The sequence below is a fragment of the Suncus etruscus genome, chromosome 14 (assembly GCF_024139225.1).
Source record: "Suncus etruscus isolate mSunEtr1 chromosome 14, mSunEtr1.pri.cur, whole genome shotgun sequence".
NCBI lineage: Eukaryota > Metazoa > Chordata > Mammalia > Eulipotyphla > Soricidae > Suncus > Suncus etruscus.
The window spans coordinates 47,578,852-47,592,277 of NC_064861.1; the positions used below are offsets into that span (position 1 = coordinate 47,578,852).

Below are 13,426 nucleotides of genomic sequence, written 5' to 3' on the forward strand. Positions count from 1 at the left end.
TCAGGGAACTATATGGGATGCCAGGGATAGAACCTGGGTCAGCTGCATGCAAGGCAAGCGCCCTACCAGCTGTGCTATTGCCTCAGCCCTTATACACGATGATACATTTTTATTTTGGGGTCACACCCGGCAGCGCTCAGAGGTTACTCCTGGCTCTACGCTCAGAAATAGCTCCTGGCAGGTTCGGGGGTCCATATGGGATGCTGGGGTTCAAACCACCATCCTTCGGCATGCAAGGCAAAAACCCTACCTCCAGGCTCTCTCTCCGGCCCCATGATAGTACATTTTTATAAATTGTATATATTTTAATTTTAGTTATAAATTAAATAATTTTTAGAAAGCAAGTATATTTTGGAGGATTTTTTTTTGTAGAGGGGTCACAGGGTAGAAAGGATGGGGGCTTAGAGCTCACCATATAGTGCCAGCGATCTAACTCAGGGCTAACACACGTGCTAGTCTTGAGCTGTCTCCTCAACCCCAAGTTAGAAATTTTTTTTAAATTTGGTTTTGGGCCATGTTCATCTTTGCTTAGGGGTCACTTGGTGCTACCCACTGTACTATCTCTTCAGCCCCTGGAATAATTTCAGAGTATAATTAAAAATAGCATGTGTTATTATTACATTTTTACCTCAGCTTGGGTGAGAGGGGTATGGGCCACAGCCAGCAGTGCTCACGGCCTGCTCCTGGGTCTGTGCTCAGAGTTTCTGGTGGACTCAGGAAGCCATATGGAGTGCTAGTGATCAATCCCAGGATGGCTGTGTGCAAGCCAAGTGCCTTTGCTGCTGGGCTGTCCAGCCCCTCAACATTGTTCTACCTTAATCAATTAAAAAAAAAATCCAGAGACTCAAAAAATACCTAACCTAAATCCATTTTGAAAATAACCACTTTTTAGAGTTTCCTAATCCATTACTAACTTTAGTAGAGTTTGGGGACTTTTTTTTTAAACGAAGGTGTTTGTTTTTTTTTTGTTTTGTTTTTTGTTTGTTTGTTTTGGGGGGGCCACACCCGGTAACGCTTGGGTTACTCCTGGCTATGCACTCAGAAGTCGCTCCTGGCTTGGGGGACCATATGGGACGCCTGGGGATGAAACACGGTTCATCCTAGGCCTGCGCTGGCAAGGCAGACACCTTACCTCTAGTGCCAACACACCCGCCTGAAGGTGTTTTTTTCTGATTACAAAAGTGAAACTGATGTCTGCACAATCATTTACCGTATTTTCTGGCTATAAGACGACTTTTGAAACAAAAAGTCAACCGAAAATCGGGAGTCGTCTTATACGCCGAGTATATCCTGAAAAATGTTTCAATATGCCGCTAAACGAAAATTGTCTGAATATTGCCACAAAACGAATTTTCCAACTCGATCCTGTACCAATCACTGCCAGACTGCTCGGACCGCCTCTCTAAATCAGCCAATCCAAGCAGCTTTTTATGCATGCAAATTATACAATGTTCTGGACCCAAATCTACACTGTAAAAAGCCTGCTCAGATTGGCCAGAGTCAGAGAGGAAGTCTATTCCAGTATAACCTTTGAACCTTTGCTTGTTGTGATTGGCTCACTGTGGAAGATACAGTTGCAGCACAGGAACATTCTGTCTTATACAGCAAATATAGGCCTAAACCTATGTTTTAACTGTAAAATTAGGGGGTCGTCTTATATGCCGGAAAATACGGTAATTTAAACATATTCGAATGTATTTTCATCAAAAATAAAATTTTGGTTTTGGTTTTTGGGGCACACTGGCAGCACGCAGGAGTTACTCCTGACTATGTTCAGAAATTCTCCTGGCAGATTCGGGGGACTATCTGGGATTCAGGAATTGAACCTGGGTTCATCCCCTGTCGTCCACATACAATGCAAATGCCCTACTGCTGTGATATCAGCTACCCTCAAAAAATTTTGTACATTAGTATAGAAGCATAAACCAGCTCTAACTGCACACCCAGAGGGACTTACTCCAATACTGGAGGGAAAAATAGCTGTTCCAGAATTTTTCTGAGGGTGGTTGGAAGGAGCAGATCCAGTGGAGCTCATGGACCAAATAGGTTGCCAGAAATCAAACCCAGGTCAGCCACATGCAAAGCTGTTTGTTGTATATGTCTTCTATGCTTGGCTATGTTCATAAAATTTGTAATTATCTATTTTGTGCTATAGGAGGAAATACCTTTTGAGGGTGGGACGAGCCACTTCGTAAGCACTCAGGTCATTTCTGGTTCTGGATGTCACTCCTGGCAGGCTCTAGGATCTTATGGAATGCTGTGGATTGAATCAAGGTCTGCTGCATGAAAGGCAAACACCCTACCCATTGTGCTATCACTCAGGCTCCAAGAAATGCTTATTTTTAAAGCCCAGTAAAACCACTGGATTTTACCACATCCAGTGGTTCTTAGACCTTACTCATGGCTCTGCTCATGGATCACTCCTGGTGGATTCAGGTGGGACCATATGAAATGCTGAGATTGAACCCAGGTCAACTGTGTAGGTTCACAGGTACACACCTACTCACTGTACTATTGCTTGAGTCATAGAAATCCTTTTTTTTTTTAAACTGGAAATTATCTTTACCTTATAGAACTTAATTACTAAAGAAATGCAACCATAGTATATAAACCTTAATTTTAATAGTGTCACAAAGCAGTCAAGCCCAAGCACAGTTAATACAATTATCTAGTCTATTATAAGTATATGTAATAGAGTCATACTGTGTTGGATCATGTCCTACAAAAATTCATGTCAACCTCAATGTGACCTTACTGGTCTCATTGTTATGACAAGATAAAAGTCTCTGTTTCAGAAATATGCCCTTTTGCTGAGTCTCTACAAGAAAGCCATAAAGACTTTGATTTGCAGTATGCTGAGTGGCTCGTTTTTGCTTAGCTCTCCATGGATGCTACAAGACTGGATGATGCAGTTAAAGTAAACCAATACTCTATAATGTAGATTATCAGCAAACAAGGCAAACAAGCTAAGACTTAGATAAGAGATGGCACTTAACAGCTTCCAGAGACCCAGCCTTATCAACCCCTTTATTTGCAGCTTTTTCCTGGATTGTAGGAAAAGTGTTTTGGCCAACCAAGTTCATGGTAACATATTAGACCTAAGAAATTAATATCATGGGGCCGGTGAAGTGTCGCTAGAGGTAAGGTGTCTGCCTTGCAAGCGCTAGCCAAGGAAAACCTCGGTTCGGTGTCCCATATGGTCCCCCCAAGCCAGGGGCAATTTCTGAGTGCTTAGCCAGGAGTAACCCCTGAGCATCAAACGGGTGTGGCCCAAAAAAACAACTACAACAAAAAAAGAAATTAATATCCCATTAAATAGCAGTTGAAAGATCAGACGAGGACCAATGGCTTTAAAATGACAGAGACTAGAGAACTCAATGGGCTGAGAACAGATTATGCATGCAGAAGCCTTGAGTTTGATCTACATGGCCCAGGCATCTTAAGAGTGCCCCGCCCAAGCACTGAGCAGAGAGTATCCCTCCAATTTCTACCAACTATGACCCATCCCTGCTCCACAAATGACAAATTAGATAAAGTGGATTTATTAGATATTTGTACAACAGTCTACCTCAAAACACCAAAATACACATTCTGGTTGCATTTTCACAGAACCAATCTTAAAGGATAAGTCAAAAGTCATAATTTTTTTGTTTGTTTTTGGGTCACACCCGGCAGTGCTCAGGGGTTACTCCTAGCTCTAGGCTCAGAAATCACTCCTGGCAGGCACAGGGGACCAGATGGGATGCCGGGATTCGAACCACCGTCCTTCTGCATGAAAGGCAAACACCTTACCTCCATGCTATCTCTCCGGCCCAAAGGTCATAAATTTATGGAAATTAAAAATATCAAGGGGCTGGGCCCGGAGAGATAGCACAGCGGTGTTTGCCTTGCAAGCAGCCGATCCGGACCAAAGGTGGTTGGTTCGAATCCCGGTGTCCCATATGGTCCCCCGTGCCTGCCAGGAGCTATTTCTGAGCAGACAGCCAGGAGTAACCCCTGAGCACCGCCGGGTGTGGCCCAAAAACCAAAAAAAAAATATATATATCAAGGGGCTAAAGCAATAGTATAGTGAGTAGAGTATTTGCCTTGTACACAGCCACCAGGTTCAATTCTTGGTATCCCCTAGGGTTCTCCCAGTACAGTAATTCCTGAGCATAGAGCTAGGAGTAACCCCTGAGCACCATTCCAGCACAGAGGAAGACCATTTTTTTTTTTTTTTTTGGTTTTTGGGCCACACCCAGCAGTGCTCAGGGGTTACTCCTGGCTGTCTGCTCAGAAATAGCTCCTGGCAGGCATGGGGGACCATATGGGACACCAGGATTCGAACCAACCACCTTTGGTCCTTGATCGGCTGCTTGCAAGGCAAACGCCACTGTGCTATCTCTCCGGGCCCGGAAGACCATTTTTTAAAAAGCTACATGGGTCTTCATTGAGGAGACCCACACTCATTCTTAGGTTCTATAGTTTCAATAAAACTCTACACTTAAAAAAGATATACTTCAAGAGAAATAAAATCTATTCCGCTAATTTGAATTTTAAAACTACAAGTAGGGGCCGGAGCGGTGGCGCTGTAGTAGGGCGTTTGCCTTGCACGCAGCTGGCCTAGGACGAACCACAGTTAGATCCCCTGGCATCCCAGATGGTCCCCTGAGTCAGGAGTGGTTTCTGAGCACATAGCCAGGAGTAACCTCTGAGCGCCCCTGGGTGTGCCCCCCCCAAAAAAAAAAGACACCTAAAGTAAACTGACTTCCCCTAAAAAACAAAAACAAAAAAAGTACGTTAATTCTGTTTCTTGAAAACATATTCTAATCTAGGACTGGAGAGACAGTAGAGCAGGTAAGGTATTTACCTGGGTTCAATCCCTGTAATCCCATGTGCTCCCCAAAACACCAGCAGGTGTTACAATCAGTAATTCCTGAGTGCAGAATCAGTTGTAACCCCTAAGCATTACCCAGTGTGACCCCAAAACCAAAAAGTGAATATCATGCATTTTCTCAGATTTTAATAGTGTGAAACTAGAAGTCCCAAGAAAAGAAATCCATATCGTTGAGAATAAGCATGCTATCTATTGGATTGATGAAGAGCCAAGTTTAAAGATGCCTAGAGATGAATAAAAATTAAGATTTTTTTCATAACCTATGGGATGTAGCAAAAGCAGTACTAAAAGGAAATTTGTTAGCAATACAGTCTACTCAGGTAATAAGAATCACTATAAATAATCTAAGTTCATACCTAAAAGCTTTAGTAGTTTGAAATTAGTATAAAAAATTAGTAGTTTGAATAATAAAAATTAGAGCAGAAATGAATAAAACACGAAAAAGACAATCCAGAAACAAGGAGTCGTCTCTTTTAACAGATTAACAAAATAGACAATTTTACACATCACAAATCAAGAACAAGAAGTTACAACGTGAAGTATGAAATACAAAGGATCATAAGGGTATGCATTATTTTTAAGCTATGGTAACAATTGGAGCCGAATGGTGGCGCTAGAGGTAAGGTGCCTGCCTTGCCTGCGCTAGCCTAGGATGGACCACGGTTCGATCCCCCGACGTCCCATATGGTCCCCCAAGCCAGGAGCGATTTCTGAACGCATAGCCAGGAGTAACCCCTGAGCGGTTACCGGGTGTGGCCCAAAAATAAAACAAAACAAACAACAACAACAGATATGGTAACAAATTGTGACTAAGTGTAACTAATTGTAACTAACCCTGAAGAAATGGACACATTATAGAAACATTCCAAGACAGAATCAGGGACTGGAGAGAACGCAGCATAAATCCACTGGCTTTGCACACAAGTTGACCTAGGGTTTGACCCCTGCTCCCACATTTGGTCCTTCAGAACCCTAGGAGTAGTGACTCCTGAGCATAGCGGGGGTGTAGCTAAAAAAAGGTGGGAGGCGCAAAACAAAAAACAATACAGAATCACAAATTTAAAACATCGAGCACATGGCTGACCTTGTTTTGAACCCGAACCATCCCCTATGGTTCCTTGAGCCTGCCAGGAATAATTCCTGAGTGCAGAGCCAGGATTAACTCCTGAGCTTTGCCAGGTTTGATCCCTAAACCAAAATAAATAAATAAATAAATAAATAAATAAATAAATAAATAAATAATGAATAGCTTCACTAGTGAGTTCTACTACACTTTTGAAGAATAGATACCTATTCCCAACAGGCCCAGAATTGAAAAAGGAGGACCACTTGCAGACATTGTGTGAAGCTAACATTACCTATTCCAAAACTGAAGAAAACTGTAGCCAGGATATCTGATGAATATAAATGAGAAAAAATAAGTCAATAAAATGCCAGAGCAGTGGTACAAGCGGTAAGGCATCTGCCTTGCATGAGCTATCCTTGGACGCATCGCAGTTTGAGCACCTGGCGTCCTATATGGTCCCCCAAGCCAGGAGTGATTTCTGAGCACATAGCCAGGAGTAACCCTGAGTGTCACCAGATGTGGCTCAAAAACAAAACAAAACAACAACAAAAAAGCTACTAAATCAAATTCAACAACACGTTAAAAGATATAATACTTTATATAGGCTTTTGAAATAAATTGCCAAATAGGTAAAAGATATCATCATGGGTTTTCCATTATTCCCCTTTTTCTTTATAGAAAATGAAATGTGACAGCGGCGTTTGCCTTGCAAGCAGCCGATCCAGGACCAAAGGTGGTTGGTTCGAATCCCGGTGTCCCATATGGTCCCCAGTGCCTGCCAGGAGCTATTTCTGAGCAGACAGCCAGGAGTGACCCCTGAGCACTGCCGGGTGTGACCCAAAAAAAAAAAAAACTGTTAAAATTATGGGCCCGGAGAGATAGCACAGCGGCGTTTGCCTTGCAAGCAGCCGATCCAGGACCAAAAGTGGTTGGTTTGAATCCTGGTGTCCCATATGGTCCCCCATGCCTGCCAGGAGCTATTTCTGAGCAGACAGCCAGGAGTAACCCCTGAGCACCGCCGGGTGTGGCCCAAAAACCAAAAGAAAAAAAAAAAAAAAGAAAATGAAATGTGGACAGAAGGAAGGTCGAGCAGACACAAAAGCCGGCTTGGGGGAGGGAATGAAAAAAGAAAAAAGAAAATGAAATGTGGAGACAGAGAGTTAACTCAACGTAAAGCACATGTGCAAAGTTGAGGTTCACTCACTGGCACCTGATGGCCCGTACCACCAGTATAGCCCTAGTAACCCTTATCATTGCTAGGCCACATGCTAAACATTCAGGTAGCAATTGTAAGGCTGAGCAATGCTGGAACTGGCCCTGGCCGTCAGCCCCAGCCCCAGCACAGCGGGCATGGCCCCTTAAAAGTATAAGATGTTAAGTATAAAAGATATGGTGAGGGACTGGAGCAGTGGCACAAGGGTAAAGCATCTGCCTCACCTGCGCTAGCCTAGGATGGACCTCAGTTCAAGCACCTGGTGTCCCATATGGCCCCTCAAGCCAGAAGTAATTTTTGAGCAGATAGTCAGGAATAACCCCTGAGCATCACAGGGTGTGGCTCAAAATCAAAAAAGAAAAAGGGTGGGACACAAAGTAGGAAAAACTCATTAATACAGAATGCAAATAATTGTTCTTTCTTTACAAATATATATATATATTAATGACTGTAGTTACACTGTTTGCCATTCTATAGCCCCCTTTTCACAGAGGATATCATGATGATCTTTTCTTGTCATCTAACAGCGTTTTTCAATCACTGTGCCGCAGCACACTAGTGTGCCATGAGATATTGTCTGGTGTGCAGTGGAAAAAATTCCAATTTCATCCATAACCTGCAGCTTTGGCTCACAAATAGACCACTCATTAGATTCTAATTATATTCTAATGATTAGATTCTAATGATTGGTCTATTTGTGAGCTGAAGCACATGTTACAGACTATAAATGGCTCCAGTGTCACTGTGACACTGACAGGAGAAGACATCACGGTAGATCCCTGATGAATCTGGAATTTGGAGAATTATTATGGATGAAGGACAGAAGAGCTCTGAGTAAAGGATCTGGAGGAGACATAAGCAGAAGAGCGCTGACTGATGGATCTGAATGGAGACATACAGAGAAGAGTGCTGAGTGTGACGGACAGCAGCTTCCTGGAGAAGACAAGCACAGTAAGTACTGAGTGGCAGTGAGACAGGAGCAGATACTGCAGTAATGAACAAGTTTTTGAAAAGGAAAGAACTGGAATCTGAACAAAATTTGAAGCCAGATGAGAGCCCAAGTATAAGTGGGGATCAAAAGAAAGCAAAGATGGTTAGCTCAAGCAAATTCTCTGGCACAAGGCAATATAGCGAAAGCTATATTTCATTTGGATTTACTTTCAGCGGAGATGCAAAGAAACCAACTCTGTTATGCGTGGTGTATGGTGATAAGCTATCTAACAGTGCTATGGTCCCAAGTGAACTTAAACGCCAACTCCAAACGAAACATGTTTCACTTCAAAACAAGAACGCAGACTTTTTTGTTCGCCTGCATGAAAACACGGAGAAATGGGCAACTTTCAGGAGAAAAACCACAAAGGAAAATGAAAGCTCTTAAAGCTAGCTATCAAGTTGCTGAACTTATAGCCAAGTCAAAAAAGTCGCACACTGTGGCAGAGACATTCATACTTCCCACCTGCAAAGCTATTGTAGAGGAGATGCTCGGACCTGAAGCAGTTAAGGAAATAGTCAAAGTCCCTCTCTCAGACAACACAATTTCCAGACGTATTAATGGCATGCCTGCAGACATCGAAAGTGTGGTTTTGGAAAAGATCCGTATCAGTGAGAAATTTGCATTGCAACTTGACGAGTCTACTGATATCAGTGGACATGCTCAACTCTTGGCCAATGTGCATATTATGGATGGTGATGCAATTAGAGAAAGTTTTTTTTTCACAAGGCATTGCCAGAAAAAACAACAGGAGAAATTTTTCAGGTCACATCAGAATACCTTGAACAAGGAGGACTTAATTGGGATAACTGCACAAGTGTCTGCGCATGGAGCTGCAAGCCATGGTTGGATGCACCAAAGGCTTCGTAAGCAGAGTGAAGGAAAGAAATCCAGATATGATTGTTACGCATTGTTGTTGTTTTTTTTACACCACGAGGCCCTCGTAGCCAAGACTTTACCAGCAAACCTGGTTCCTGTGTTGGATGATGTTGTACACATGGTAAACATTGTAAAGTCACGACTTGTAAAAAGTTACATATTTGCCTCTCTCTTCCTCCCTCCTCTCTCTCCCCCTCTCTCCCTCCTTCCTTCTGACTCCCGCCTCTCTCTTTCTCTCTCCCTCCCTGCTTCTCTCCCTCAATCTCCCCCCCTTTTTTTCTGTTTTCTCTTTATTTCCTCTCCTCTCTCCCTCCCTCTTTCCCTTCTTCTCTCTTCCTCCCTCTTTCTCTTTCTCTCTCTCCCTCCCTTCTCTTCCTCAATCTCCCCCCTCTTTTTCTGTTTTCTCTTTCTTTTCTCTCCTCTCTCTTTTTTAAAAAAAAGAAAAAAAAAAGGAAAAAAGTTGCACGTTTGCAGCTCTGTCTGAGGAGATGGGAGTGAATCATAAAACCTTGCCGTTTCATACAGAGGTCTGGTGGTTGTCTCGTGGCAAGGTCTTGGTTCGTGTGTATGAGCTGTGGAAGGAACTTAAAGTGTTTCTGACAAATGAGAGGGTCAGATTATGCAAAGCTGCTTGCAAGTGATGAGTGGTGTGCAAGGCTGGCATACCTGGAAGATGTTTCCAATCATCTGAATGAACTTAGCACAAGGCAGAAATGAGAACCTGCTTACAAGTACAGATAAAATAAACGGATTCCGTTCAAAGGTGCAACTCTGGCATCAACATGTGGAAAGTGGCCATCTTGAAATGTTCACACTCACCAAGCAATGGCAAGGTGTTCACACTGTTGCACTGTGTGAGATAATAGTTAAATATTTAAAAACTCTCGAGGAGAAGTTGTCATTTGATTTCTCTTCAGTCACCACTGAATGCCTTGACTGGTTTAGGGACCTTTATAGCTCAGCATCAGTTGGTGGAAAGGACATGACTTTACAGGAGCAGGAGGAACTAACTGAACTGAGACACAATCGTGGTTTCAAGCTAAGATTTGCTGATCTACCTTTGGACAGTTTTGGGTTCGATACTGCCAAGGAGTTCCCCATTCTGGCAAACAAAGCTATTTTGACTTTGCTCCCATTTTCCACTACATATCTGTGTGAGATGCGTTTTTCAATCCTGATTGCTATAAAAACTAAAGACAGAGACATTGAGAGCTGTTGACAAAGACGTGTGTGTCTTTCTTTGATTCCTGCCAGAATATCAGCTTTGTGTTCAGCCAAACAGGCCCAGGTTTTGCATTGAGTAAGTGAACAGAAATATGAATAATTAATTATAAAATACTTTATTGTCTCATAATAAAATAATTATAAGATAAGTTTTGTGTTTATTTGATTCCTGTTCAAGAGAATTACTTTATATATAGTCAATTAGGCATAGAATTAAATTTTTTTTCCTCAGGGGAGAGCATGAACGCAGTCCCCCACTACCACAAATTATGCAGTCGAGTTTCCCACATTTGGGGAAATCGCAGGGGTCAGCACATTCGGAGTGCAATGGATAAGCCTCGCCCTGGGGAAACCACCTTCGTGATCATGTTATCTCCCCTGCCAGGTAAGTATGAGAATTAAATTTTTTAACATTTTCTAATGGTGGTGTGCCTTGTGGGTTTTTTTCCCCATGAAAAAAGTGTGCCTATGCACAAAAATGGTTGAAAAACAATGATCTAACATATTGATGCTGGTGAGTACAAGCAGTGGCTCACACTTTGATATGACTTTACACCTTGGAGCAGAAACCCGGTAGTAGCCTTTGATATCACTGAGAATGCTCCTCCTCCTCCTCCCCCCAAAAAAAGTATTCAAGGGCTAACGCACTTGCCTTGCAGATGGAAGACCTTGAGCTTAATTCCTGACATTACTTCACATTGCTGAGTGATCGCCAGCAACACTGGATACAATTTTTGCAGCCACACCCCAATAGAGATTGTGTGACCCACAAATAGTAACAAGTGCAAGTGTATGATCTCCTTGTACAGCTACAATTATGATCCACAACTCAGACACTGTAACAAAACAACACAATAGGGGCTGGAGAGATAGCATGGAGGTAAGGCGTTTGCCTTTCATGCAAGAGGTCATCGGTTCGAATCCCAGCGTCCCATATGGTCCCCCGTGCCTGCCAGGAGCAATTTCTGAGCATGGAGCCAGGAGTAGCCCCTGAGCACTGCCGGGTGTGACCCAAAAAAACCACAAAAAAAAAAAAAAAAAAAAAAAACAAAACAACACAATAGCAGAAGGGGACAGCAGTGCTACCAACTTCACAGAAAAAGATTTCACAAGGAAAGATTATGGGCAAAAGTGCTTGCCGACAAGTTATATAACCTAGAGGAGATGAACAAATTCCAATAAAGACTGAATGTAAACAAGTCAAGAACAAACAGAAGCATAATAGAACCTAGCAAGAGATCAGAATAGGGGCCGGAGAGATAGCATGGAGGGTAAGGTGTTAAAAAAATAAGAATAAGAATAATTGAAGAGATAACACAAGTAGGGCACTTGTCTTACAGACAGCCAATGTCCCCAATATCCCTTATAGTCCCCGAAGTACCACCAGTAATGATTCCTGAATGCAGAGTCAGAAATAACTCCTGAGCACTGCCAGGTGTGTTCCCAAAACAACCGAGAATAAAAAGAAAAAGGAAGGATGTGGGGAAGAAACAAGAGAGAAAAAAGGAGTAAGAGGAGAAGGAGAGGGCCCGGAGAGATAGCACAGCGGCTTTTGCCTTGCAAGCAGCCGATCCAGAACCAAAGGTGGTTGGTTCAAATCCCGGTGTCCCATATGGTCCTCTGTGCCTGCCAGGAGCTATTTCTGAGCAGACAACCAGGAGTCACCCCTAAGCACCGCTGGGTGTGGCCCAAAAAAAACAAAAAACAAAAAACAAAAAAAAGAGGAGAAGGAGAAGGTAGAGAAAGAGGAAGAGAGAAGAGGTGGGGAAGAAAAATGAGAGAAGGAGAAGAGATGGAGAAGGAGGAAGAGGAGAGGAGGAGAAAAAGAACCTTTTAATGATTATCCAGAGACAGCTTAACAGATTGAGTTCTTGTTTTTCATTTCAGAGGACTGATGGAAGTGTCCCAAAAAACCAACCAACAAACAACACTAAAACAAAATTTCATTTATAATAACTTCATAAAGAATAAAATATTTAATAAATGTAGAAAAAGAGTGGAAATATGGTACAGGGGTTAAGGCATTAGTCTTGTATCCAGCTGAGCTTGGTTCAATATCGAGCTTCACATCAGGAGCAACCACCAAGCACAGAACCAGTATTCCCTGAGCACCACTAGGTATGAGCCACCCTATACCCCAAAGAAAAATAAAGGAAATAATTCATTAGAAAAAGGCGTATGCCCTGCCAGAATTTGATCCAGGGTTGGTTGTATTGTAAAACAAGTGCCTAAAACCCAGTACTATCTCTCCAACCTGTGTCTATTGGTTTTTAAAAGAATGCCAAGACAACCCAATCCAATGTGGCAAGAGGATTATTTTGAATCTCTAACACTAGAATGGAGTTGGAGGGTCCAAGGAGAGAGAGAGAGAGAGAGAGAGAGAGAGAGAGAGAGAGAGAGAGAGAGAGAGAGAGAGAGAGAGAGAGAGAGAGCTCTCAAAGAACTGGAGCCTATATTGTCTTGTTTCAAGGCTTTCAGTTCAACCCCCAGCACTACAGCACCATGAAAGTCTAGATCTGCTGTGTATAGCCTGGTGGCCCTCAAGCACATTTGGTTTTGGCCTTAATGACACCTAGAACTACTTGACCTGAGCACCACTTCATCAGGCAATAGCACTGATTAGTCAGACCTGTAGTACAGGTCAAATATTCCCCAGAGTGGTTTCCAGTCCCCTGAGCTAAGGAGGCCAAAAATTGAGAGACAGAGAGAGAGAGAGAGAGAGACAGAGAGAGACAGAGAGAGAGACAGAGAGAGACAGAGAGAGAGACAGAGAGAGACAGAGACAGAAACAGAGACAGAGACAGAGAAAGACAGAGAGAATAAATTACATACTACCCATATGCCACAGAAACAAATCATTCAGAATAGAGCAAATGGAGTGGGAGTTAATATATTTTTGTTTTGTTTTGTTTTGTTTTTGTTTTTGGGCCACACCCGGCAGTGCTCAGGGGTTACTCCTGGCTGTCTGCTCAGAAATAGCTCCTGGCAGGCACAGGGGACCATATGGGACACCGGGATTCGAACCAACTACCTTTGGTCCTGGATCGGCTGCTTGCAAGACAAACGCCGCTGTGCTATCTCTCCGGGCCCGGGAGTTAATATCTTAACACAGATTAAGATATTGATCAGGTTTGACTCCCGGCACCACATGAGCTACCAAGCATCACTGGGTATATC

General features: G+C 42.9%; 1 non-coding gene across 1 annotated transcript; it reads right to left on the reverse strand.

The window, feature by feature from the left end:
* Positions 1-10,478: 10,478 nt before the first annotated feature.
* On the reverse strand, positions 10,479-10,642 carry LOC126029274 (U1 spliceosomal RNA). Its single transcript, XR_007502902.1, has one exon. It is a non-coding gene; the product is annotated as a U1 spliceosomal RNA (small nuclear RNA).
* Between the last annotated feature and the right edge of the window lie 2,784 nt (positions 10,643-13,426).